The sequence below is a fragment of the Oncorhynchus kisutch genome, linkage group LG19 (genome assembly GCF_002021735.2).
Source record: "Oncorhynchus kisutch isolate 150728-3 linkage group LG19, Okis_V2, whole genome shotgun sequence".
NCBI classification, from domain to species: domain Eukaryota; kingdom Metazoa; phylum Chordata; class Actinopteri; order Salmoniformes; family Salmonidae; genus Oncorhynchus; species Oncorhynchus kisutch.
The window spans coordinates 41,063,194-41,090,592 of NC_034192.2; the positions used below are offsets into that span (position 1 = coordinate 41,063,194).

Genomic DNA, 27,399 nt, shown 5'->3' on the forward strand with positions numbered 1-27,399 from the left:
AAATAACAACAGCTGATGAAGGGGGATGTGCAAAGACGTGATTAGCAGCTTACCATGACAGGTAAATATCTGTATTAGGGTTTAGGATATGCATACTCCTAAGGTATAGTATACATTCAATGACATATTCAGATGTAGGAACTTAATTTGAGCCAGTTTGCTACAGCAGGAAAATAATTCCACAGCAGCAGGAAATGTGAATTATTCTGTGGATTTTAATTAATGGACATTTTTTTGTAGGAGTTGAGCCATTTTTAATTACAGAAAAATCAAGTCTGAAGTGTTAAAGTGGAAATTATAAACTTTATAAACCTTTTTTAACATTGAATAGTCTACAAGTTTGCATTTCTTGCTGTGCAGGACATTTCGCAATAACAACAGTGATCAAATTAAGGACATTTTAATCCATCATGGAGCATTGTGGTTGTCTTGGTATAGATGTTCCCCCAAAACAAACCAGACACTGTTATAATTCCAACATCAAAGTCGATTGTTGTTGTAGGATGTTATCAGAGAGAACATTGGGTTTTCCTCTCACATTTGAATTCTGCCATTGCCTTCATCAAAGGGGACCCATGCTCCAATTTTAGTCAGTGACAGCCTTATTAATCTTTTACAGGGCACATCTATTTGAATTTCAGAAAGCAAACTTTATCTGGCTACAAAACAGGAAATTCATAAACCCAGCATTAGTATGGATGTAAAATACAGGGATTACTGTAGGTGCATGTGTGTCATTTTCACTGCTATCGACCTTTTTATGGCATTGAGCCTGTAACAGTGATGCGGAGCCTTCAGTTTCAGGACAAACTCTCTTTGCAGAGTTCTTTTTCTTTTTTAGAAGAAGTATAGCAATACAATTAAACAGTGCTCCGGGTATTCCAGGTTGAATTAATTGCCTTTAACTATCGGTTTTCCCTTTTTATTCTCAGCTTTCGATTTAAATTACAGCCTGATGTATACTGAATTCATAATGAGATGTTTTTGTAACAAAAGGGGGCTTTTTTTATGCTTGTGCATGCTTATGTTATAGTTTTGTTTCTACAATGTTCAAATGTTCCGACTGTTACTAAGAATTTGTCACATACTCGTTGACCCCAGACAGCTCAATTTACAACCTATTCCTCTTACTGCACCCTGTATTTAGCATTGAGGCCATAGTGCTTGGGTTAAAGAAGCAAATTGCTCTCTATCATTTGTTCATTGCTTTGGAGTCTACACCTAATGCAAATACCATTTCCTAATGAAAGGAACCAAAGGGGGATATGCTGCCCTTTGAATTTAACAATCACCTTTCAAATTATCTTCCCATGTGGAATTCAGTCCCAATGCAATTTGTCTCCACTGAACTAGCTGGTTAGGCCAGAAAACAGAGATAAACCCAATGTAGGAACCCAGATAAGCCCAATGTACACTACATTACCAAAAGTATGTGGACACCTATTCGTCAAACATCTCATTCCAAAATCATGGACATTAATATGAGCTTGGTCCCCCCTTTGCTGCTATAACAGCCTCCACTCTTCTGGGAAGGCTCTCCACTAGATGTTGGAACATTGCTACAGGGATGTACTTCTATTCACCCACAAGAGCAATAGTGAGGTCGGGCACTGATGTTGGGCGATTAGGCCTGGCTGGCAGGTGTTCGATGGGGTTGAGGTCTGTGCTCTGTGAAGGCCAGTCAAGTTCTTCCACATCGATCTCGACAAACCATTTCTTTATGGGCCTCGATTTGTGCACATGGGCATTGTCAGGCTGAAACAGGAAAGGGCCTTGCCACGAAGTTGGAAACACAGAATCATCTAGAATGTCATTGTATGCTGTAGTAATATTTCCCTTCACTGGCGCTAAGGTGCCAAGCCTGAACCATGAAAAACAGCCCCAGACAACTATTCCTCCTCCACGAAACTTTACAGTTGGCACTATGCATTGGGACAGGTAGTGTACTCCTGGCATCCTCCTAATCTAGATTCGTCCTTCGGACTGCCAGATGGTGAAGCGTGATTCATCACTCCAGGGAACGTGTTTCCACTGCTCCAGAGTCCAATGGCAGCAAGCTCTACACCACTCCAGTCGACGCTTGACATAGAACAGGGTGATCTTAGGCTTGTGTACGGCTGCTCGGCCATCGCAACCCTTTTCATGAAGCTGCCGACGAACAGTTATTGTGCTGACATTGCTTTTACCATTTGTAAAAACACCCCTGCACACTGCAGTCGTCCATGGAAAGAAAACTGTTTGGCTGTGTGCTGTGCCAGTGTCTCTGTCCCAATGTACGATGTCCTACCATTCCCAGTACAATGTGGGAACATAGCATGGGTGGGATCCAGTGCCATGATTGGCACAGGCCTCTAGTCAGCTGTAGCACACAAAGGGAGGATTTGTATTGGGTTTGAGTTGAATGATCCTGGATCAGTGCCCTAGGGCCCTATTCACCTAGAGTCACCCCTGTCCTGATGCTTAAGCCCTCAATCAATGAATTATACTGCCTCAGACTACTGCAGTAGAAAGACAAATCCACTGAGTTACATCATATGTGCTATTTTCCCTGGAAACACTGATCGTATCTGACATTATTTGTTATATGTGTTATTGAAGTAACCCGGTATTGCTATAATCAAACCATTTATACTTACATAAAAGAACAATTGACATGGAAAGCTTAGTAATGATCAAAAATGTCAATGATAATCATGTGATTAACATATTAAACCTTTATTTTGATGACCTCTTTTTTAGAAACATGAAAATGGAAATTGCCAATGGCTGTATATGGTAACAAACATACAGTAGCATGCATGGCTTTGGGTCTATGCATCTGCGTCACTGGATAGATAGGGTTTGATGGGTTGAAAGAGATGCATTGCATTTCAGTACCTCAAATTCATTGCATTTCAGGCTCTGCGTTGCATTTTAGTCTCTTAAAGCCCAAGTTTAATTTATTTTCATCTGATCTCTTCTTAATGCTATCCGGACTATTTGCATTGTGTGCCCCCCCCCCCGACCCCTTTTTTTACACTGCTGTTACTCTCTGTTTATCATATATGCATAGCCACTTTAACTATACATTCATGTACATACTATCTCAATTGGGCCGACCAACCAGTGCTCCCGCACATTGGCTAACTGGGCTATCTGCATTATGTCCAGCATTATGTCCTGCTACTCTCTGTTCATCATATATGCATAGTCACTTTAAACATATCTACATGTACATACTACCTCAATCAGCCTGACTAACCAGTGTCTGTATGTAGCCTCGCTACTTTTATAGCCACGCTACTTTATGTAGCCTGTCTTTTTACTGTTGTTTTATTTCTTTACTTACCTATTGTTCAACTAATACCTTTTTTGCACTAGTGGTTAGAGCCTGTAAGTAAGCATTTCACTGTAAGGTCTACTACATCTGTTGTATTTGGCGCACGTGACAAGTAAACTTTGGTTTGATTTGACATATGGATGTCAAGGCTGTGTCATTTTTTTATTTGCTTCCACTGTTAGCATGCATATATTAGTATTTGAAACCTGTGTGAAGACATACACACACAGAGACACACACACACACTTTTGAAAAGCCACCCACTGCTTTTTCCTTTTCTTATAACAAGCAGTGACAACAAGGGTGAAGAGGCAAAAAATAGCAGATTGAAGTTGCTTTTAATCAACTCTGACTATATCGCACATCTTCCCCCTTAATCGGTGCTGCCAAGTGGAAAATATATATATTTTTCTGTAATAATGTATTTAGTGGCTGTGGCCAATTGTGTACAGTCTATGATTAACTTTTATTTTTTGGGGGCTATGATGCCAAGGATGAATAATCAGGGCAAACGTGACTATCAAAATATATAATAAGTAATCATAGCGTGAATAGTATGCCGTTTTAGCCCTCTGGACGAATCTACCCTTGCATAACACTGACGTAACCAGGCAACTTACCATATCCAAACATGGGCGGACGACATGGTTCCTTTCTGGCTAGAGAAGATGAGGGACCATTGAAGAGTCAGTCTGAAAGGCACAGAAAGAGAAGGGCAGAGTTAGTGTCAGGATATCCTTAGTGGTTGAGATGATATGTTAATAGGAGGAGAGCTCAGAGATTTAGCCTGTCAGTTCACTGGACACTAAGTCATCCAAGAGCTTTCCAACAGTGTCTAGAGACTTCTCTCGAGAGCCATTATTTCTTAAAAGATGGAGAATGGGATAAAATACGCTGACTGTTGAGTTTACAATAGAGTGAACTAAATAACACTAGAGTGAACTAAAAAACAATAGAGAACTAAATAACACTAGAGTGAACTAAAAAACAGAATGAGAATGAAACAATAATCTTAGATTATTTTAGATTGATTTCCAACCACAAATTAGATAGTGTTGGTTCCATACACTGTCGTTGTGCCGAAAGGAGATTTTTTGAATGTGACTTGAAGTTTCCCAGACCCATAATAAGCCTAAGCCTGGACTAAAAACCACGCCTATGGAATTGCTCCGTTGAAAGATGTGTTTTATTCCAGGCCCATGTATTTCACCTGTCATGGAAACCAGCCTTTAGAACTAAAGTACAGTATATTCTCCTCTGGAAATTATCCTGCATCTAACAACCAGCTATGTGCTACCTTGTTATTTCCTCCCCAGCAAATGTTATTATATGACAGCATAGTCGTGGAACGCCATGCCCTCATTACTGCTAAACTGTTTTGAATATCTGACAGTGATATGGCCATTGATCCCCTCTTTTCGTATTGCACTTGGCAGCTTCGTGCTCTTTTATATTTCCCACCCCAACATAACCACATCTCTTATGTTTCACCATGTTGCATTTGAAATGAAGGGAAAAGACAGAATAGCTAAAGTCTCTCACTGAAAATATAAAAAGGGGAACTTTTTAACAGTCTCAGGGTAAAAATGAGCTCACTTGCACTGTTGCCCGGCAAGTTATGAGCCAGCATAAATGTGTATGCCAGGTAGAGTGATAGAGCAGAGGCTTTCTGACACAAGCCTTTTAATGACGGGGTCTAGTTTTTGATAGCGTCTCCTTACGCCTTTAAAAAGGTAGCCTGCAGAGGTTTCAGCCTGCAGATCGGTGGGGTTTTGCACAGGTGGAAGGACACACAGCTGCTGGCTCCATCTGGCCCCACTCTCATCCCCCAGAGAGAGGGATAGACAGGGGGAGGAAGGGATGGATGGATGAGGGGAAGGATGGCGTCTGTAATGGTTGGGGGAAAGGGTGAGCAGCCAGACTAAGACTGTCATGGCGGCGCCCTAGAATTGGGCTTGAGATCTTCACCCTTCACTGACTCTGTCCCCCAGTGGAGAAGGCTCAGAGGAGAGAGGTTGCCCAGATTGTGAGGCATTCATATGGGTGGGGAGAAGGTGGTGGTTCAGGGGGCCCAGTCGGCTGGACTGTGGTGCTTGCAACACCAGGGTTGTGGGATTGATTCCCACCTGGGCGAAATACTGAATCTGTTCTGCAAGTCGCTATGAATTAAAGTGTCTGTCAATTGATTATAATGTTAAGTGTTTCCACTGTTAGCCGTTCCATTCTAGCTGGACTCTGTCGATGAGGATACTATCAAAATATATTTTCAGTCCACCCACTATAGAGCCAACAGCCAATAAAGAGCATAGCCCAACACAAGTGCTGGTCAATTGAAAAGGATTACTCATTGAAAATATACAGGCTTGCTCTGTTAGGGCTGAAGTATGTTAGAGAGGGTTGGGAGGAAAATACTGTTATTTTCTAGCTAGCTCCATCTACATTTCAGCCCCAAACAGGCTTTCCCCAAGTGTGCTAATCATCTTGCGAGTCTCTCCTCACCCAAAGGCCTGCATGGGGTCCATCTTTTAACTCAACGCCATGGAGATTTTCCATTCGGCCACTCTCTCTCTGCTATGGCCCACTGCATAGTCTCCTCTTTCCTGGAGCTTTGCAGCGTTTTGCCGTGTCTGGTCCTGCATACCTTACCTCCCTCCCTCCTGTTTCCCTTCTTTCTCTATCTATATTTCACTCCATTGTTCTCTTTGTGTTCTCTTTCGCTCATCAAATCTCATTGTTTCACTCATTCTCTCTCTTCCTCGTTTCAGTGTGAATGTAATTGTGCATTCTCGTTCCACAGATTCAGCCAGACTCTGCTCGATATAGGACTGCAGTGCAGTGCAGTTTCCCGTATTGTAGTTTTGATTGTATTTCAGATTTTCTCTCTATGTGAACTTCTCATAACTGAAGAGGCTTGCATGGCTCAAAGACCCTATGAGCTATGCCCGAGGATAGGTTATTATACTAGATAGGTTCAGATGAATAACATAGTAGTTCTCTATGTTGGAGATTGGATGTTGGGTTGAAAGATTTGTTGCTACAACAGAAAACACAACGCTCCATAGTCCATTAAAGACGGCTCCTGCAGGTCACCCATAATCAAATCAAACTTTGTTTGTCACATGCGCTGAATACAACAAGTGTAGACCTTACAGTGAATTGGTTACTTACAAGCTCTTAACCAATAGTGTAGTTCAAGAAGAGTTAAGAAAATATTTACCAAATAAAATAAATACAAATAAATAAAAGGCATTTAGCTCGTCTGGTAGGCTTGCGTCACTGGGCATCTCATGTCTGGGTTTCCCTTTGTAGTCCCTGAGAAAACATTTACTTGAGAAAACAAAAACAACTGTGTTTGTTTGGCTGCAACGAGTTATCGGTTCTACGAGTTATCGGTCATTTATCATTCATAATGCTTATTCATAGTGGAGTTTGCTGTGGTGGAGGAGAGAATATGTATAAGAGCTTCACATCACAAGGATATTTACACGCTTCAGACAGTGTGCCTTTGGAGAGGCCATCTCTCAATCATCAGACTGGCTTGTGATGTTTTTGATGTACCCTTGATGTAACCACGGGGCTAAGAGCTAGCCTGACACTACATTTTGATTTTTCTCATATTGGTTGCATAAAGCTGCTGTGTTAAAAAACAAAATCCCGATAAATAAAAAGTCTATACTAAATTATTGAACTCCATCTCACATGAGCTCCGAGAGCTTTTAGTCACTGTCTGATAGTCTTGCCCCTAATGCCATCTCAGGAGTTCAAGGCCAGTAAAAAGGAATATTATTTATGGAGCTGAAAGCCAGTGTGTCTGAGAAGAGGTAATGTCACTCTTGGGGGACGCAGTCACAACCAGAATGTAAACAAGAGGGCCTCAGTTAGCATTAGCATCACATAGCTCACTGTTTGGAGCAGTCTGTGCATTCTGTTAGACATTACAATGCAGTTTCTGGAAGCCTTGCAGACACAGACATCACAGAATTTGTTGGCCTGTTCTTCTTGCAGGCCCCGTCTGTTTGTGAAGATGTTGAGAGATTGAGGTGCAGTTGAATATTTAGTTGTGTAATATGCAACGTTAAGCATGCAAGGAAATTGAGCTTTGCTACCGTGTACTTTGCTGTGAGCTACAAGATGTCATACATATTGCTTCAGGAGTTAAGTAATCACAGTCGTCATCAAACTTATAATGAGTTGTTCTGAAACAGGAGTCAGCCTCAATTGATTTAGCAGGAAAAATACAACTAATTGATATCTCTGCTGTTTTAATTTTTTTTTATCAGGAGTGGATTTGTAAACAGTGTCACATTTCCAATTGTTTTCTTTCATGCTTGGCGTCTCAGAAGACAGTATGTAGGCCACAGAAATAGACATTTGGAGTCCAAAAGAACATCAGATTCCCTTAATGCTATAAATGTGGAATCAAGGAAAGGTAAAGATGCTGAGCTTTGCTACACTGACACAGGAAAATGTCTCAAGAGACATTGGTAGAAATGCAGGACGGAGCACATCAACAATGACTCACAGCTTTCCATGTTGCAGCTTTCCATTTCGCTTACATACAGTGGCTTGCAAAATAATTAATCCCCTTGCCATTTTTCATTTTGCTGCATTACAACCTGTAATTTTAATGGATTTTTATTTGGATTTCATGAGATGAACGTACACAAAATAATCCAAATTGGTGAAGTGAAATGAAAGAAATTTGAACAAAAAAAACCCGGAAAAGTTGTGCATGCATATGTATTCATCCCCTTTGCTATGAAGCCCCTAAATAAGATCTGGTGCAACCAATTACCTTCAGCTGTCACATAATTAGTTAAACAAAGTCCACCTGTGTCACATGATCTGTCACATGATCTCAGTATGTGCTCTCAAGTTCAGTTTTTTCTCTTATTTCTTGTTTGTCTTACACAAAAAAAATGATTTTGCATCTTCAAAGTGATAGGCATGTTGTGTAAATCAAATTATACAACCCCCCCCAAAAAATATATTTTAATTGATTGTGAGGCTACAAAATAGGAAAAATGCCAAGGGGGTGAATACAAGCCACTGTATTGTTTGTGGACTAGCTCTGCGTCAATACCATTCCCCCCAAACTGCTACAAGACAAACTCTCCCAATTGAACATGTCCAGCTCCATCAGTCAGTGGATCACTGACTTCCTGACCAACAGAACGCGACACGTGAAGCTGGGAAAACACTTTTTGGACTCTCTATCCCTCAGCACAGGAGCGCCGCAAGGCTGCGTGCTCTCACCTCTACTCTAGTCACTCTATATCAATGACCGCACCTCCAACAATGCTTCTGTCAAAGTACTCAAGATTCCAGGTGACACCCCTCTGGTTGGTATCATCACCGATGGTGATAAGTCCATGTACCGTTGAGAGGTTGCCTGCCTGGTGGTCTTGTGCAGTCGCAAATAACCTAGAACTCAACACATACAAAACCGTGGAGATGGTGGTGGACTTCAGAAATCGTCCACCACCATCTCTCCCCCTGGAGATTGACGGCTCAGCTGTTAGCGCGGCTAAAGCATGCAGAATCCTGGGAGCATCATCTCCCATATCCTCAAATACTCACGGGCGCCAGGTAGAATGGAGGGTAGGAGCGTTTATTCTGACATAACTGGTCCTCTCACCTGAACAAAGTAGGTTTTAGCACTCCTATTTGTGTTACATAGTTTAGTAACTTTTATAGGAGAGTAACAGTAAACCACAATGACAACACACTGCAAAACAACTTGAGATGTGTGTTATGTATTCTATGTTTTATAATTCATAAAATGCAGCCTTTAAAAGACATGTGCAGTTTATGGATTTCCACATGGACACACTGAAGTATACATTAGTGCTACAGTTTGTCAGCTAAAATCAGCAAGCAATATTTCATCAATAAAGCAAGACAATTAGGCCTAGTTGACACATGTACTGTACTGTTACTAATGTGTTTTGCTTTTAACAAACTGTTCTCACGGGCCATTCCTACACCTTTTACACTGACAGTTATGCAACCATCCATGTGCGTCTTTACAATTCCACTTGGAGGATATTTTTTATACAGTTAAGTCACAGGATGTACAGTACAATACAGGTCAAAAGTTTTAGAACACCTACTCATTCATTCATTAACATCTACTCATTCATATGCTGAGCAATTGTTGGCTGCTTTTCCTTCCCTCTGCGGTTTGACTCATCCCAAACCATCTCAATTTGGTTGAGGTCGGGGGACTGTGGAGGCCAGGTCATCTGATGCAGCACTCCATCACTCTCCTTGTTGGGTCATTATCATGTTGAAAAACAAATCAATGTCCCACTAAGCTCAAACCAGATGGGATGGCGTATCACTGCAGAATGCTGTGATAGCCGTGCTGGTTAAGTGTGCATTGAATTCTAAATAAATCACAGACAGTGTCACCAGCAAAACATCCCCACACCATAACACCTCCTCTTCCATGCTTTATGGTGGGAATACACATGCAGAGATCATCCGTTCACCTACACCACGTCTCACAAAGACACGACGGTTGGAACCAAAAATCACAAATTTGGACTCCAGATCAAAGGACACATTTCACCGGTCTGATGTCCATTCCTCGTGTTTCTTGGCCCGAGCAAGTCTCTTCTGCTTATTGAGATCCTTTAGTAGTGGTTTCTTTGCAGCAATTCGACCATGAAGGCCTGATTCATACAGTCTCCTCTGAACAGTTGATGTTGAGATGTCTGTTACTTGAACTCTGTAAAGAATTTATTTGGGCTGCAATTTCTGAGGCTGGTAACTCTAATGAACTCTTCCTCTACAGCAGAACCAGAGCCATGAGAGCCAGTTTCATCATACCGCTTGATGGTTTTTGCGAATGCACTTGAACAAACTTTAAAAGTTCTTGAAAGTGTCTGGATTGACTGACCATCATGTCTTAAAGTAATGATGGACTGTCATTTATCTTTGCTTATCTGAGCTGTTCTTGCCATAAGATGGACTTGTTCTTTTACCAAATAGGGCTATCTTCTGTATACCGCCCCTACCTTGTCACAACACAACTGATTGGCTCAAATGCATGAAGAAAGAAAGAAAGCACATATGTTAATTGAAATGCATTCCAGGTGACGACCTCATGAGCTGGTTGAGAGAATGCCAAGTGTGTGCAAAGCTGTCATAAAGGCAAATGGTGGATATTTGAAGAATCTCAAATATAAAATATATTTAGATTTTACACTTTTTTTGTTATTACTTTATTCCATATGTGTTATTTCATAGTTTGGATGTGTTTACAATTATTCTACAATGTAGAAAATAGTAAATATAAAGAAAAACCCTTGAATGAGTAGATGTACATTACCGGTCAAAAGTTTAGAACAATAATGTATAACAAAAACCTGATGTTTTAGCTGAGGTTTGTGTAAAAAAAGACATTATGAATTCTTCCCACTCATTTTCAATGAGGCAACCATAAAATATTGAGTGATTCATGCTAAATGATTTCACCCTTGCACCCTCTCTCAAGTGTGGAAGGAGATCAACGGCAAAAATAACTATTATAATGATGGCATTGACACAACCCCCTTAAGTGAGTATCAATGAGAGGAAGGCTTTCTCCGTCTACTTCGATGGGCTCATCCATGATTCTCTTTACATGCTAATGTACGAAGCCACTGGACCGAGAAGTGGAGCCAGTTGCAATGTTTGCAATTAAAATGTTGTATTTTCTTTACTCGCCGTGAAAGGTAGTATGTCTTGAAATGACTGAGGCATCCATAGATTCGCTGAGCTATGATGTTTGCGAAGAACTGAAGACGAGAGGCAATATTGCCATCAACGTATTAATACACAACAGATCTGTGGAGCTGTTCAAGCATTAAGTCCAATCAGAGGCATCGTATACCACCACGCCGGTGCCCTAAATGACTCCATTCCTTATTTGCTGCTGTGAGGTTCTGTCATTTTAATTAGTTTTGTTGGACTTGCAGACTTGTTTTTCCCTTATGAAGTATTATTAAGCCCAGGCAATCCATCATTCTCACCAGCAATGCCGTTTATCCATGATGAGTACAGCAGAATATTTCTCAAATATGATGTGGAGTCAGTTCATTTCACAATGAAGTTTGCATTTGACTCATTGATGTCACATGTGGGTTACAATGTAAAACACAAATGCTGGATGGTGTTTCATGTAGACAAGGAAACAAATAGATAAGGCACTGAGTAAATATTGTTGTTTACAATGACAACAGGCACTATTTATGAAGTAACCTCATAACTTTGCCTATGTATGCCTATTAAATCATTTAATGCATACCGCATATGGGGCATACCAACATGAATAAGCTTAGCCCACTTAAATTGATAAATGCAACAACAATAACAGTTTTTTTCCCTTCAAATGATATATTGAGACACTCAGAACGCATCGGAAGGTGAGCAAATATAATCTAGAATTAAATTAAATATAAAACTATGGCATTTTTTGTATGTTACCTTTAATGTTTGGCAAAAATGCCCACTTTACTCATGTGTTTGTGTCCCAAACTTTACCACAACTGTAATTTGTCAACCAGAGGACATAGTCACATTTTGATGTGACATCACTGGATATGGGGTTTTATACCAGCCATAAATCAAGGCTCTGAAAGGGGAAAACAAAGGAAATAAACTCGTAAATCATTTTGGCGAACCAGCATCAATACATTTTACAACTCCTGTCTCCTCCATTCAACATCTATATACATTACATACCCACTGTTCGTTCCCATCTCAAACATCAGCATATTTCAATCTAAGCCTACCTATCAGTTGAATAAGTTTTACTGTACCTCATATCACAAGTTAAGGCAGTAATAGCATGGACCACCACAGTTGCATTTTTCAACTGTGAAAATCTTGAGTATGAGACTAAAGAGTGTAGTATTAATATATTTAATTCAGTCCACTGTTCAGTACCTCATACAGTAGGTACCCATAAATAACCAAAACCTCACTACAAACCATTGTATTCTGGATGTTTATGTTTCTTCTATCTTCAACTCAGGCCACTATTCAGTACCTCATAGGTACCTACCTAGTACAGTACTTCATAGGTACCTATAACTAGGATCTATATCTTAGCCTTAACTTTGTGTTTTGTTGTATCTTATCATACAGAAGAAGTGTGTTTGTGAATAATTGAAGGACCAGGCCATTTCCTATGTATGTGAGCAGGGTATTTTCAGGGGTACAGTGGGGAGAAGTCAATGGGGCCATATCCTGGAACAGATTGCGCTGAGTATACCGCGTACCGAGCTCTCTGCCAGCATAAGCACATTCAATAGTTAGTGGCATGGCTGTTGGCCTCCTTTTCCTTTGATAAAAACTGGCTTTTGTTTTCCTCGATCAGAACAAAGTAAAGTGCATGAATCAAAAGCTTTTTGAAGGCCATTATTCATTATAATCCTGTCGGAAGTCATTCATTTTAAGAGGAATCGATTTCAATTGGAAGTAAATTTATTTAATTATAAGATATGAAGTGTGAGGCTAGGATTTTAATGTGTAGTATTCACCTAAAGGTTTTATAATAATATAATTTATAACAGTTCTCTTCTTCGCGAATACCATCAACGTGGATCAAACATCTACCAATTATTTGTTCATTAGCATACCGTTTAGGAGCTAATGAACTATTAATAAGTATAATTTGACTGGTCAATGACATTAATTGGATTAACTTCTCTTCTTTTTGCTTTAGGATAGGCCATAGAGATGGTTAGAGGACTTTTCATTGGATCTGTCGGATTATGGAATCTGTGAGCGCCCAGGCAGTGCCACTAAGGCCATCTCCATTTTGAGGAAGTACATTTTCTTCTTCCACTACTTGTATGAGTTGGCAAACAAACTGAAAGGTTGCACACTGCCACCTGGACTGTGTTGTTTGAACAGGTATAAAGCAAAGGTTGGATATTTATTGCCACCTGCAGTTTTGGAATGCTTACTTACAAGTATAATTCATTGTCTGATCCCTCCTGACGACCTGGATGGAATTATGTGATCCTTTATTAACCCACAGGAAGTCCCACCCAGTTGACTACTTCAAAATGGTGAAAGTCCTCAAGGGTGCTGCCCAAACTTAAATGGATTTTTTGATATGTTTTTTTCCCATAACTTGACATGCATTAAGCTTACAATCCTAAGGGCAAATCCATAATGGTGTTGACAGGATATGATCAAGTCGAGAATACATTGTCAGTCACAGTTGTAAGGGAAGTGTTAGGGATTCATGTGATAAGTAATACATTGCACGCTGTATAGCATGACTGATAAGACTTCAACACGATATTGATGTTGAAGTTCGGCACACTGGCGGTAACACTTTATCTCGGAACCTGTTTCCACCATAACACCTTTAACACATTTTACCACCATAGGAGTATGTTTGTGCTGTAAGTTTGCCACAGCATCATAGGAGGATTGTGCTGTTATTTTACTCCAGCATCATAGGAGGATTGTGCTGTTATTTTACTACAGCATCATAGAAGGATGTTTGAGCTGTCATTTTACCACAGTATCATAAGAGGATGTTTGTGCTGTCATTTTACCACAGTATCATAAGAGGATGTTTGTGCTGTCATTTTACCACAGTATCATAAGAGGATGTTTGAGCTGTCATTTTACCACAGTATCATAAGAGGATGTTTGTGCTGTCATTTTACCACAGTATCATAAGAGGATGTTTGAGCTGTCATTTTACCACAGTATCATAAGAGGATGTTTGAGCTGTCATTTTACCACAGCATGGGAGGAGAATGTTTATGCTGTCATTTTATCACTGCATCATAGGAGGATGTTTGTGCTGTCGTTTTACCACAGCATCGTAGGAAAATGTTTATGCTGTCATTTTATCACAGCATCATAGGAAGATGTCTGTGCTGTAATTTTATCACACCACATGTGTTGCAATGTGTGTTTTGAATCTCAAAGAAAGAGTCATATCACCAATTCCAACTCAGTGTCATGAGGTCATGAGTGGTCATGAGGTCATGAGTGGTCATGAGGTCATATCTGATAAAGGAATAATCCATGATCCATGAACAATCCCTTTTCAACCAGCTACAGTATATACAGTATATACCTGTATATACTGCTATCATACTCAGCCCTGCTGTATTCACTGACCCAAATAAAGTGCAGTCCCTGTGTTAGCTGCAAACAGGTAGCAATGAAATACATGCGTGCTCTGAAAGACCCCTGCGCAATACATGTTCATGAATGAAACATGAACTTTATACGGCAGCCTGGTCTCATAGACTGGACATAAAATAGTAAATGTATATCCGGGAGACTTAAGTGAGTATGATATGTTATGTTTGATATGGTTCCAGACAGAATAAAGTTTCATCATGGACAACTTTACATGTTTTGCTAATTAGCAACTTTGCAACTACTTACTACTTTTTAGGTACTTTGAAATGACTTGGTATGTTAGCTAACCCTTCCCCTAAACCTAACCTTAACCCTTTAACCTAACCCTAACCCCTAGCCTAGCTAAGGTGAGACACCTAGCTAATGTTAGCATTCATAACATATCATACGTTTTGCATATTCATAACATATTGTACGAAATGGATGATGGACATCCACAAATTAATACATACAAACATACCATACTAATTTAAGAGTTGCAGATTTACGTTTACTATGTTATGTCTACCCTTGAGTCTAGGTTGTATGCAGTGGTACATTCCAAACTATAGAACACTGCAGCTGTTCATTTTCCAACGTTCCCCTTTTACTTCCACCCAGCGGTCCGAGTGACCATTACATGAAATAACGTAAAGAGGACTGTCGAGGACCATGGTTGAGGCGTGTGCTGAGCCTGTATTTTTATATGTCCTATTGGGTCATAGTGCATTAAGAGGATGAAGGAAGTGAGATGTCCTCATTGGACTAAGTCAATGTAGGATCCTGTAAAAGCTTCATGAGATTAAACTAGATGTAGGCCATATGTAGAGCAAAAACACTGGAACCACAATGTAAATGTCCAACTCTGCAAAAACTGGTTCAATCAATGTTGCTTCCACATAATTTCAACAAAAAGTGATGTTGAGCCTCCCAGGTGGCGCAGTGGTCTAGGGCCGTGCATCGCAGCGCTAGCTGTGCCACCAGAGGCCTTGGGTTCGCAGCCGGCCGCAACTGGGAGGTCCGTGGGGCGATGCACAATTGGGCTAGCGTCGTCCGGGTTAGGGAGGGTTTGGCCGGTAGGGATATCCTTGTCTCATCGCGCACCAGCGACTCCTGTGGCAGGCCAGGTGCAGTGCGCGCTAACCAAGGTCGCCAGGTGCACGGTGTTTGATCCGACACATTGGTGCGGCGGGCTTCCAGGTTGGATGCACACTGTGTTAAGAAGCAGTGCGGCTTGGTTGGGTTGTGTTTTGGAGGACGCATGACTTTCAACCTTCGTCTCTCCCGAGCCTGTACAGGGGTTGTAGCGATGAGACAAGATAGTAACTACTAATAATTGGATACTCTGAAATTGGGGTAAAAATTCAATTAAAAATAATAATAATGATGTTGAATGAAGTGGAAGTCAACGTAAATTTTACCCAACTTTAAACCAAACGTGAAATATTTTGTTGATTTCACGTTGACAACTCACGTTGAAATGACGTCTGTGCTCAGTGGGACATTCGTTTTTTGTGCAAGCGCAGGTTAAGTACTGTGAAGGAACTGTTCTCTACAAACACTACAGTATACAGTATGCAGACTGCTCAGACAGCATAAAAAAACTTTTTGTCTTCAAAAGTTGCCTTCATCCCAAAAGAGTTGCAACTAATCAGAAACTACGCACTACATGGGAATTACGTTGACTCCATAAAGGAATTTGGACTGGTGTGATGTGAAACATTAATGTTAAAAGTTAAGGTGCCATTTCAGATTTAGCATGTAAGTATGTTGAAACCAGAAAGTTCTGGTGTTGCCATCCCTGGTTAATGTTTGCACAGTAATTAATGACAGCATAGCAAATTTCCCATTCCTCTCCTCATTTAGCAATGCCTTGCATGAAACCACATAAATAGCAAAGAGTAACGCGAGCAAATTTACTTAAGCTGTTATTCAGGGGAAAACTATATTTTGCCTTTTTCCCTTCATACCTTTCCACCATGCGCCTTATCTCCTTTCTGCAGTGTTTGCCATTTCTGTTCTTCCAATGTCATGCTACAATTCATCCACAATCTGCCTCTGTTGTGCACAACAAATCACCATTCCCCTCTTTTTGTCTTTGTGACCACAAACTGTCTGTTTCTTATTCAGGCTCTGAAGCCCTTCACCACATTGTCCTCTCTCAGCCATTCTCTCCCCTCCGTCTGCCCCCTGTTATTTATGGAATGCAAAACTACAGAGGCAGGGAGAATGAACCTGGTGCTACGCACGTAGCCAAACCGCCCAGGCGGGCACTGCCAAGGGAAGATTGTGTACAGCCCATGTCACCAACAGGAGCCTTCTGCCACCCTTTTCCACCCCTACCAACTTGCCCTTAACCCTCCAGCATTACTAACAATGCTTATATGTGGGGACAAAAGGTTATAGGAGGAAAGAGTGAAGGAGGCAAAGATGGCTCCCATATTGGCATGTTGATCAATTCACCGTCACCTTAGACCTTGCAAGTAATCTCCCAGCGCTCGTTCATGTACGGACACGTTTGAGCAAGGTGTGGGGCAAAATAAAATACAGGTAAACGTAACTGGAGTCATTTGTCAAGACACATTGCAGTGGGGCGGTGTGATCGTCAAAAGAACGTCAAAAGGGGTATGTGTTGTCTTCCCTCTCATTGATTAAACGACAATTGAAAAATTAAATAAAAGGATTACTGGCTTCTGCAGGGGACTGATTTCTCATTATTTTTCAAATCCCTTCCACAAGATCCAATACTGAAATAATATTCTGCCTGTCTTCCATTTAGAACCCCCTTCACTGTGTTTTGATTTATAATTTATTTTGTCAGGTTGAAATGTGCATCTTTCATGATCTAGTATTTTTTAAGCATCCACAAAGAGTTTTTGCTGCATGCTTCGCACCCGTCCCCCAAAGAGCAGCTTACCGCAGTCTAGGCTGAGAAATCCAAGCAGAGTTGACTCCATTTCCTATCCCTTCGCTATCCTGAGGTAGCTGTCAAACTGTTAGCCTTGTTACTATGCTGCTCCCATGTACCCAGCTGCAATCCATTATAACGGGGGCGAGCTAATGCTCTATGGAAGCCTGTCCTGGCATCCTACCATTGATTTTCTGCAGGTGTAGGGTGACTGTGTTGTGAAACCGAGGAGAGAGTTGCCCGTCTTCCAAGGTCAGGAGAGCTGAAATCAGGATATAACCCTCCCCAGGTGGTTAGAATCCAGGATATAACCCTTCCCAGCTGGTTAGAGTCCAGGATATAACCCTCCCCAGCTGGGTAGAGACCAAGATATAACTCTACTCAACTGGGTAGAGACCAGGATATTTCCCTCCCCAGCTGGGTAGAGGCCAGAATATATCCCTCTCCAGTTGGGTAGAGACCAGGATATAACCCTCCCCAGCTGGGTAGAGTCCAGAATATAACCCTCCCCAGCTGGGTAGACTCCAGGATATAACCCTCCCCAGCTGGGTAGAGACCAGGATATAACCCTCCCCAGCTGGGTAGAGACCAGGATATAACCTTCCCCAACTGGTTAGAGTCTAGGATATAACCCTCCCCAGCTGGTTAGAGTCCAGGATATAACCCTCCCCAGCTGGTTAGAGTCCAGGATATAACCCTCCCCAGCTGGGTAGAGAACAGGATATAACCCTCCCCAGCTGGGTAGAGTCCAGGATATAACCCTCCCCAGCTGGGTAGAGACCAGGATATAACCCTCCCTAGCTGGGTAGAGTCCAGGATATAACCCTCCCTAGCTGGTTAGAGTCCAGGATATAACCCTCCCCAGCTGGGTAGAGTCCAGGATATATCCCTCTCCAGCTGGGTAGAGTCCAGGATATATCCCTCTCCAGCTGGGTAGAGACCAAGATATAACTCTACTCAACTGGGTAGAGACCAGGATATATCCCTCTCCAGCTGGGTAGAGACCAAGATATAACTCTACTCAACTGGGTAGAGACCAGGATATATCCCTCTCCAGCTGGGTAGAGACCAAGATATAACTCTACTCAACTGGGTAGAGACCAGGATATTTCCCTCCCCAGCTGGGTAGAGGCCAGAATATATCCCTCTCCAGTTGGGTAGAGACCAGGATATAACCCTCACCAGCTGGGTAGAGGCCAGAATATATCCCTCTCCAGTTGGGTAGAGACCAAGATATAACCCTACTCAACTGGGTAGAGACCAGGATATAACCCTCCCCAGCTGGGTAGAGGCCAGAATATATCCCTCTCCAGTTGGGTAGAGACCAAGATATAACCCTACTCAACTGGGTAGAGATCAGGATATAACCCTCCCCAACTGGGTAGAGTCCAGAATATAACCCTCCCCAGCTGGGTAGAGACCAGGATATAACCCTCCCCAGCTGGGTAGAGACCAGGATATAACCCTCCCCAGCTGGGTAGAGTCCAGGATATAACCCTCCCCAGTTGGGTAGAGTCCAGGATATAACCCTCCCTAGCTGGGTAGAGTCCAGGATATAAACCTCCCTAGCTGGGTAGAGTCTAGGATATAACCCTCCCCAGCTGGGTAGAGTCCAGGATATAACCCTCCCTAGCTGGGTAGAGTCCAGGATATAACCCTCCCTAGCTGGTTAGAGTCCAGGATATAACCCTCCCTAGCTGGTTAGAGTCCAGGATATAACCCTCCCCAGCTGGGTAGAGTCCAGGATATAACCCTCCCCAGCTGGGTAGAGTCCAGGATATAACCCTCCCCAGCTGGGTAGAGTCCAGGATATATCCCTCTCCAGCTGGGTAGAGACCAAGATATAACTCTACTCAACTGGGTAGAGACCAGGATATATCCCTCTCCAGCTGGGTAGAGACCAAGATATAACTCTACTCAACTGGGTAGAGACCAGGACATATCCCTCTCCAGCTGGGTAGAGACCAAGATATAACTCTACTCAACTGGGTAGAGACCAGGATATTCCCTCCCCAGCTGGGTAGAGGCCAGAATATATCCCTCTGCAGTTGGGTAGAGACCAGGATATAACCCTCCCTAGCTGGGTAGAGTCTAGGATATAACCCTCCCCAGCTGGGTAGAGTCCAGGATATAACCCTCCCTAGCTGGGTAGAGTCCAGGATATAACCCTCCCTAGCTGGTTAGAGTCCAGGATATAACCCTCCCCAGCTGGGTAGAGTCCAGGATATAACCCTCCCCAGCTGGGTAGAGTCCAGGATATAACCCTCCCCAGCTGGGTAGAGTCCAGGATATATCCCTCTCCAGCTGGGTAGAGACCAAGATATAACTCTACTCAACTGGGTAGAGACCAGGATATATCCCTCTCCAGCTGGGTAGAGACCAAGATATAACTCTACTCAACTGGGTAGAGACCAGGATATATCCCTCTCCAGCTGGGTAGAGACCAAGATATAACTCTACTCAACTGGGTAGAGACCAGGATATTCCCTCCCCAGCTGGGTAGAGGCCAGAATATATCCCTCTCCAGTTGGGTAGAGACCAGGATATAAACCTCCCTAGCTGGGTAGAGTCTAGGATATAACCCTCCCCAGCTGGGTAGAGTCCAGGATATAACCCTCCCTAGCTGGGTAGAGTCTAGGATATAACCCTCCCCAGCTGGGTAGAGTCTAGGATATAACCCTCCCCAGCTGGGTAGAGTCCAGGATATAACCCTCCCTAGCTGGGTAGAGTCCAGGATATAACCCTCCCTAGCTGGTTAGAGTCCAGGATATAACCCTCCCCAGCTGGGTAGAGTCCAGGATATAACCCTCCCCAGCTGGGTAGAGACCAGGATATAACCCTCCCCAGCTGGGTAGAGACCAGGATATAACCCTCCCCAGCTGGGTAGAGTCCAGGATATAACCCTCCCCAGCTGGGTAGAGTCCAGGATATAACCCTCCCTAGCTGGGTAGAGTCCAGGATATAACCCTCCCTAGCTGGGTAGAGTCTAGGATATAACCCTCCCCAGCTGGGTAGAGTCCAGGATATAACCCTCCCTAGCTGGGTAGAGTCCAGGATATAACCCTCCCTAGCTGGTTAGAGTCCAGGATATAACCCTCCCCAGCTGGGTAGAGTCCAGGATATAACCCTCCCCAGCTGGGTAGAGTCCAGGATATAACCCTCCCCAGCTGGGTAGAGTCCAGGATATATCCCTCTCCAGCTGGGTAGAGACCAAGATATAACTCTACTCAACTGGGTAGAGACCAGGATATATCCCTCTCCAGCTGGGTAGAGACCAAGATATAACTCTACTCAACTGGGTAGAGACCAGGACATATCCCTCTCCAGCTGGGTAGAGACCAAGATATAACTCTACTCAACTGGGTAGAGACCAGGATATTCCCTCCCCAGCTGGGTAGAGGCCAGAATATATCCCTCTGCAGTTGGGTAGAGACCAGGATATAACCCTCCCTAGCTGGGTAGAGTCTAGGATATAACCCTCCCCAGCTGGGTAGAGTCCAGGATATAACCCTCCCTAGCTGGGTAGAGTCCAGGATATAACCCTCCCTAGCTGGTTAGAGTCCAGGATATAACCCTCCCCAGCTGGGTAGAGTCCAGGATATAACCCTCCCCAGCTGGGTAGAGTCCAGGATATAACCCTCCCCAGCTGGGTAGAGTCCAGGATATATCCCTCTCCAGCTGGGTAGAGACCAAGATATAACTCTACTCAACTGGGTAGAGACCAGGATATATCCCTCTCCAGCTGGGTAGAGACCAAGATATAACTCTACTCAACTGGGTAGAGACCAGGATATATCCCTCTCCAGCTGGGTAGAGACCAAGATATAACTCTACTCAACTGGGTAGAGACCAGGATATTCCCTCCCCAGCTGGGTAGAGGCCAGAATATATCCCTCTCCAGTTGGGTAGAGACCAGGATATAACCCTCACCAGCTGGGTAGAGGCCAGAATATATCCCTCTCCAGTTGGGTAGAGACCAAGATATAACCCTACTCAACTGGGTAGAGACCAGGATATAACCCTCCCCAGCTGGGTAGAGGCCAGAATATATCCCTCTCCAGTTGGGTAGAGACCAAGATATAACCCTACTCAACTGGGTAGAGACCAGGATATAACCCTCCCCAACTGGGTAGAGTCCAGAATATAACCCTCCCCAGCTGGGTAAAGACCAGGATATAACCCTCCCCAACTGGGTAGAGTCCAGGATATAACCCTCCCCAACTGGGTAGAGTCCAGGATATAACCCTCCCCAGCTGGGTAGAGACCAGGATATAACCCTCCCCAGCTGGGTAGAGTCCAGGATATAACCCTCCCCAGCTGGGTAGAGACCAGGATATAACCCTCCCCAGCTGGGTAGAGAACAGGATATAACCCTCCCCAGCTGGGTAGAGACCAGGATATAACCCTCCCTAGCTGGGTAGAGTCCAGGATATAACCCTCCCCAGCTGGGTAGAGAACAGGATATAACCCTCCCCAGCTGGGTAGAGTCCAGGATATAACCCTCCCTAGCTGGGTAGAGTCCAGGATATAACCCTCCCCAGCTGGGTAGAGAACAGGATATAACCCTCCCCAGCTGGGTAGAGAGCAGGATATAACCCTCCCCAGCTGGGTAGAGGCCAGAATATATCCCTCTCCAGGTGGGTAGAGACCAAGATATAACTCTACTCAACTGGGTAGAGAGCAGGATATATCCCTCTCCAGCTGGGTAGAGACCAAGATATAACTCTACTCAACTGGGTAGAGACCAGGATATTTCCCTCCCCCAGCTGGGTAGAGGCCAGAATATATCCCTCTCCAGTTGGGTAGAGACCAAGATATAACCCTACTCAACTGGGTAGAGACCAGGATATTTCCCTCCCCAGCTGGGTAGAGGCCAGAATATATCCCTCTCCAGTTGGGTAGAGACCAGGATATAACCCTCACCAGCTGGGTAGAGGCCAGAATATATCCCTCTCCAGTTGGGTAGAGACCAAGATATAACCCTACTCAACTGGGTAGAGACCAGGATATAACCCTCCCCAGCTGGGTAGAGGCCAGAATATATCCCTCTCCAGTTGGGTAGAGACCAAGATATAACCCTACTCAACTGGGTAGAGATCAGGATATAACCCTCCCCAACTGGGTAGAGTCCAGAATATAACCCTCCCCAGCTGGGTAGAGACCAGGATATAACCCTCCCCAGCTGGGTAGAGACCAGGATATAACCCTCCCCAGCTGGGTAGAGTCCAGGATATAACCCTCCCCAGTTGGGTAGAGTCCAGGATATAACCCTCCCTAGCTGGGTAGAGTCCAGGATATAAACCTCCCTAGCTGGGTAGAGTCTAGGATATAACCCTCCCCAGCTGGGTAGAGTCCAGGATATAACCCTCCCTAGCTGGGTAGAGTCCAGGATATAACCCTCCCTAGCTGGTTAGAGTCCAGGATATAACCCTCCCCAGCTGGGTAGAGTCCAGGATATAACCCTCCCCAGCTGGGTAGAGACCAGGATATAACCCTCCCCAGCTGGGTAGAGACCAGGATATAACCCTCCCCAGCTGGGTAGAGTCCAGGATATAACCCTCCCCAGCTGGGTAGAGTCCAGGATATAACCCTCCCTAGCTGGGTAGAGTCCAGGATATAACCCTCCCTAGCTGGGTAGAGTCTAGGATATAACCCTCCCCAGCTGGGTAGAGTCCAGGATATAACCCTCCCTAGCTGGGTAGAGTCCAGGATATAACCCTCCCTAGCTGGTTAGAGTCCAGGATATAACCCTCCCCAGCTGGGTAGAGTCCAGGATATAACCCTCCCCAGCTGGGTAGAGTCCAGGATATAACCCTCCCCAGCTGGGTAGAGTCCAGGATATATCCCTCTCCAGCTGGGTAGAGACCAAGATATAACTCTACTCAACTGGGTAGAGACCAGGATATATCCCTCTCCAGCTGGGTAGAGACCAAGATATAACTCTACTCAACTGGGTAGAGACCAGGACATATCCCTCTCCAGCTGGGTAGAGACCAAGATATAACTCTACTCAACTGGGTAGAGACCAGGATATTCCCTCCCCAGCTGGGTAGAGGCCAGAATATATCCCTCTGCAGTTGGGTAGAGACCAGGATATAACCCTCCCTAGCTGGGTAGAGTCTAGGATATAACCCTCCCCAGCTGGGTAGAGTCCAGGATATAACCCTCCCTAGCTGGGTAGAGTCCAGGATATAACCCTCCCTAGCTGGTTAGAGTCCAGGATATAACCCTCCCCAGCTGGGTAGAGTCCAGGATATAACCCTCCCCAGCTGGGTAGAGTCCAGGATATAACCCTCCCCAGCTGGGTAGAGTCCAGGATATATCCCTCTCCAGCTGGGTAGAGACCAAGATATAACTCTACTCAACTGGGTAGAGACCAGGATATATCCCTCTCCAGCTGGGTAGAGACCAAGATATAACTCTACTCAACTGGGTAGAGACCAGGATATATCCCTCTCCAGCTGGGTAGAGACCAAGATATAACTCTACTCAACTGGGTAGAGACCAGGATATTCCCTCCCCAGCTGGGTAGAGGCCAGAATATATCCCTCTCCAGTTGGGTAGAGACCAGGATATAACCCTCACCAGCTGGGTAGAGGCCAGAATATATCCCTCTCCAGTTGGGTAGACACCAAGATATAACCCTACTCAACTGGGTAGAGACCAGGATATAACCCTCCCCAGCTGGGTAGAGGCCAGAATATATCCCTCTCCAGTTGGGTAGAGACCAAGATATAACCCTACTCAACTGGGTAGAGATCAGGATATAACCCTCCCCAACTGGGTAAAGACCAGGATATAACCCTCCCCAGCTGGGTAGAGACCAGGATATAACCCTCCCCAGCTGGGTAGAGTCCAGGATATAACCCTCCCCAGCTGGGTAGAGACCAGGATATAACCCTCCCCAGCTGGGTAGAGAACAGGATATAACCCTCCCCAGCTGGGTAGAGACCAGGATATAACCCTCCCTAGCTGGGTAGAGTCCAGGATATAACCCTCCCCAGCTGGGTAGAGTCCAGGATATAACCCTCCCTAGCTGGGTAGAGTCCAGGATATAACCCTCCCTAGCTGGGTAGAGTCCAGGATATAACCCTCCCTAGCTGGGTAGAGTCCAGGATATAACCCTCCCCAGCTGGGTAGAGAACAGGATATAACCCTCCCCAGTTGGGTAGAGAGCAGGATATAACCCTCCCCAGCTGGGTAGAGAACAGGATATAACCCTCCCCAGCTGGGTAGAGAACAGGATATAACCCTCCCCAGTTGAGTAGAGAGCAGGATTTAACCCTCCCCAGCTGGGTAGAGACCAGGATTTAACCCTCTCCAGCTGGGTAGAGACCAAGATATAACTCTACTCAACTGGGTAGAGACCAGGATATTTCCCTCCCCCAGCTGGGTAGAGGCCAGAATATATCCCTCTCCAGTTGGGTAGAGACCAAGATATAACCCTACTCAACTTGGTAGAGATCAGGATATAACCCTCCCCAGCTGGGTAGAGTCCAAGATATAACCCTCCCCAGCTGGGTAGAGTCCAGGATATAACCCTCCCCAACTGGGTAGAGACCAGGATATAACCCTCCCCAGCTGGTAGAGTCCAGGATATAACCCTCCCTAGCTGGGTAGAGTCTAGGATATAACCCTCCCCAACTGGGTAGAGACCAGGATATAACCCTCCCCAGCTGGGTAGAGACCAGGATATAACCCTCCCCAGCTGGGTAGAGTCCAGGATATAACCCTCCCCAGCTGGGTAGAGACCAGGATATAACCCTCCCCAGCTGGGTAGAGAACAGGATATAACCCTCCCCAGCTGGGTAGAGACCAGGATATAACCCTCCCTAGCTGGGTAGAGTCCAGGATATAACCCTCCCCAGCTGGGTAGAGAACAGGATATAACCCTCCCCAGCTGGGTAGAGTCCAGGATATAACCCTCCCTAGCTGGGTAGAGTCCAGGATATAACCCTCCCCAGCTGGGTAGAGAACAGGATATAACCCTCCCCAGCTGGGTAGAGAACAGGATATAACCCTCCCCAGCTGGGTAGAGTCCAGGATATAACCCTCCCTAGCTGGGTAGAGTCCAGGATATAACCCTCCCCAGCTGGGTAGAGAACAGGATATAACCCTCCCCAGCTGGGTAGAGACCAGGATATAACCCTCCCCAACTGGGTAGAGACCAGGATATAACCCTCCCCAACTGGGTAGAGACCAGGATATGACCCTCCCCAGCTGGGTAGAGAGCAGGATATAACCCTCCCCAGCTGGGTAGAGGCCAGAATATATCCCTCTCCAGGTGGGTAGAGACCAAGATATAACTCTACTCAACTGGGTAGAGACCAGGATATATCCCTCTCCAGCTGGGTAGAGACCAAGATATAACTCTACTCAACTGGGTAGAGACCAGGATATTTCCCTCCCCCAGCTGGGTAGAGGCCAGAATATATCCCTCTCCAGTTGGGTAGAGACCAAGATATAACCCTACTCAACTTGGTAGAGATCAGGATATAACCCTCCCCAGCTGGGTAGAGTCCAGGATATAACCCTCCCCAGCTGGGTAGAGTCTAGGATATAATCCTCCCCAGCTGGGTAGAGACCAGGATATAACCCTCCCCAGCTGGGTAGAGTCCAGGATATATCCCTCCCCAGCTGGGTAGAGACCAGGATATAACCCTCCCCAGCTGGGTAGAGACCAGGATATAACCCTCCCCAGCTGGGTAGAGTCCAGGATATAACCTTCCCCAGCTGGGTAGAGACCAGGATATAACCTTCCCCAACTGGTTAGAGTCTAGGATATAACCCTCCCCAGCTGGTTAGAGTCCAGGATATAACCCTCCCCAGCTGGTTAGAGTCCAGGATATAACCCTCCCCAGCTGGGTAGAGAACAGGATATAACCCTCACCAGCTGGGTAGAGTCCAGGATATAACCCTCCCCAGCTGGGTAGAGACCAGGATATAACCCTCCCCAGCTGGGTAGAGTCCAGGACATAACCCTCCCCAGCTGGGTAGAGACCAGGATATAACCCTCCCCAGCTGGGTAGAGAACAGGATATAACCCTCCCCAGCTGGGTAGAGACCAGGATATAACCCTCCCTAGCTGGGTAGAGTCCAGGATATAACCCTCCCCAGCTGGGTAGAGAACAGGATATAACCCTCCCCAGCTGGGTAGAGTCCAGGATATAACCCTCCCTAGCTGGGTAGAGTCCAGGATATAACCCTCCCTAGCTGGGTAGAGTCCAGGATATAACCCTCCCCAGCTGGGTAGAGAACAGGATATAACCCTCCCCAGTTGGGTAGAGAGCAGGATATAACCCTCCCCAGCTGGGTAGAGAACAGGATATAACCCTCCCCAGCTGGGTAGAGAACAGGATATAACCCTCCCCAGTTGAGTAGAGAGCAGGATTTAACCCTCCCCAGCTGGGTAGAGACCAGGATTTAACCCTCTCCAGCTGGGTAGAGACCAAGATATAACTCTACTCAACTGGGTAGAGACCAGGATATTTCCCTCCCCCAGCTGGGTAGAGGCCAGAATATATCCCTCTCCAGTTGGGTAGAGACCAAGATATAACCCTACTCAACTTGGTAGAGATCAGGATATAACCCTCCCCAGCTGGGTAGAGTCCAAGATATAACCCTCCCCAGCTGGGTAGAGACCAGGATATAACCCTCCCCAACTGGGTAGAGTCCAGGATATAACCCTCCCCAACTGGGTAGAGACCAGGATATAACCCTCCCCAGCTGGTAGAGTCCAGGATATAACCCTCCCTAGCTGGGTAGAGTCTAGGATATAACCCTCCCCAACTGGGTAGAGACCAGGATATGACCCTCCCCAGCTGGGTAGAGAGCAGGATATAACCCTCCCCAGCTGGGTAGAGGCCAGAATATATCCCTCTCCGGTGGGTAGAGACCAAGATATAACTCTACTCAACTGGGTAGAGACCAGGATATATCCCTCTCCAGCTGGGTAGAGACCAAGATATAACTCTACTCAACTGGGTAGAGACCAGGATATTTCCCTCCCCCAGCTGGGTAGAGGCCA

At 44.8% G+C, this 27,399-nt stretch overlaps 1 protein-coding gene across 2 annotated transcripts in view; it reads right to left on the reverse strand.

Moving 5' to 3' along the window:
- LOC109864448 (leucine-rich repeat and immunoglobulin-like domain-containing nogo receptor-interacting protein 2) overlaps nucleotides 1–27,399 on the reverse strand; it is a 317,575-nt gene that overhangs the window by 242,524 nt on the left and 47,652 nt on the right. For both annotated transcript variants that reach the window (XM_020452240.2, XM_031798668.1), the window contains exon 2: nucleotides 3,940–4,011. The gene's annotated coding sequence lies outside the window, so the exon portion shown is untranslated. The remainder of the gene's footprint in view (nucleotides 1–3,939; nucleotides 4,012–27,399) is intronic.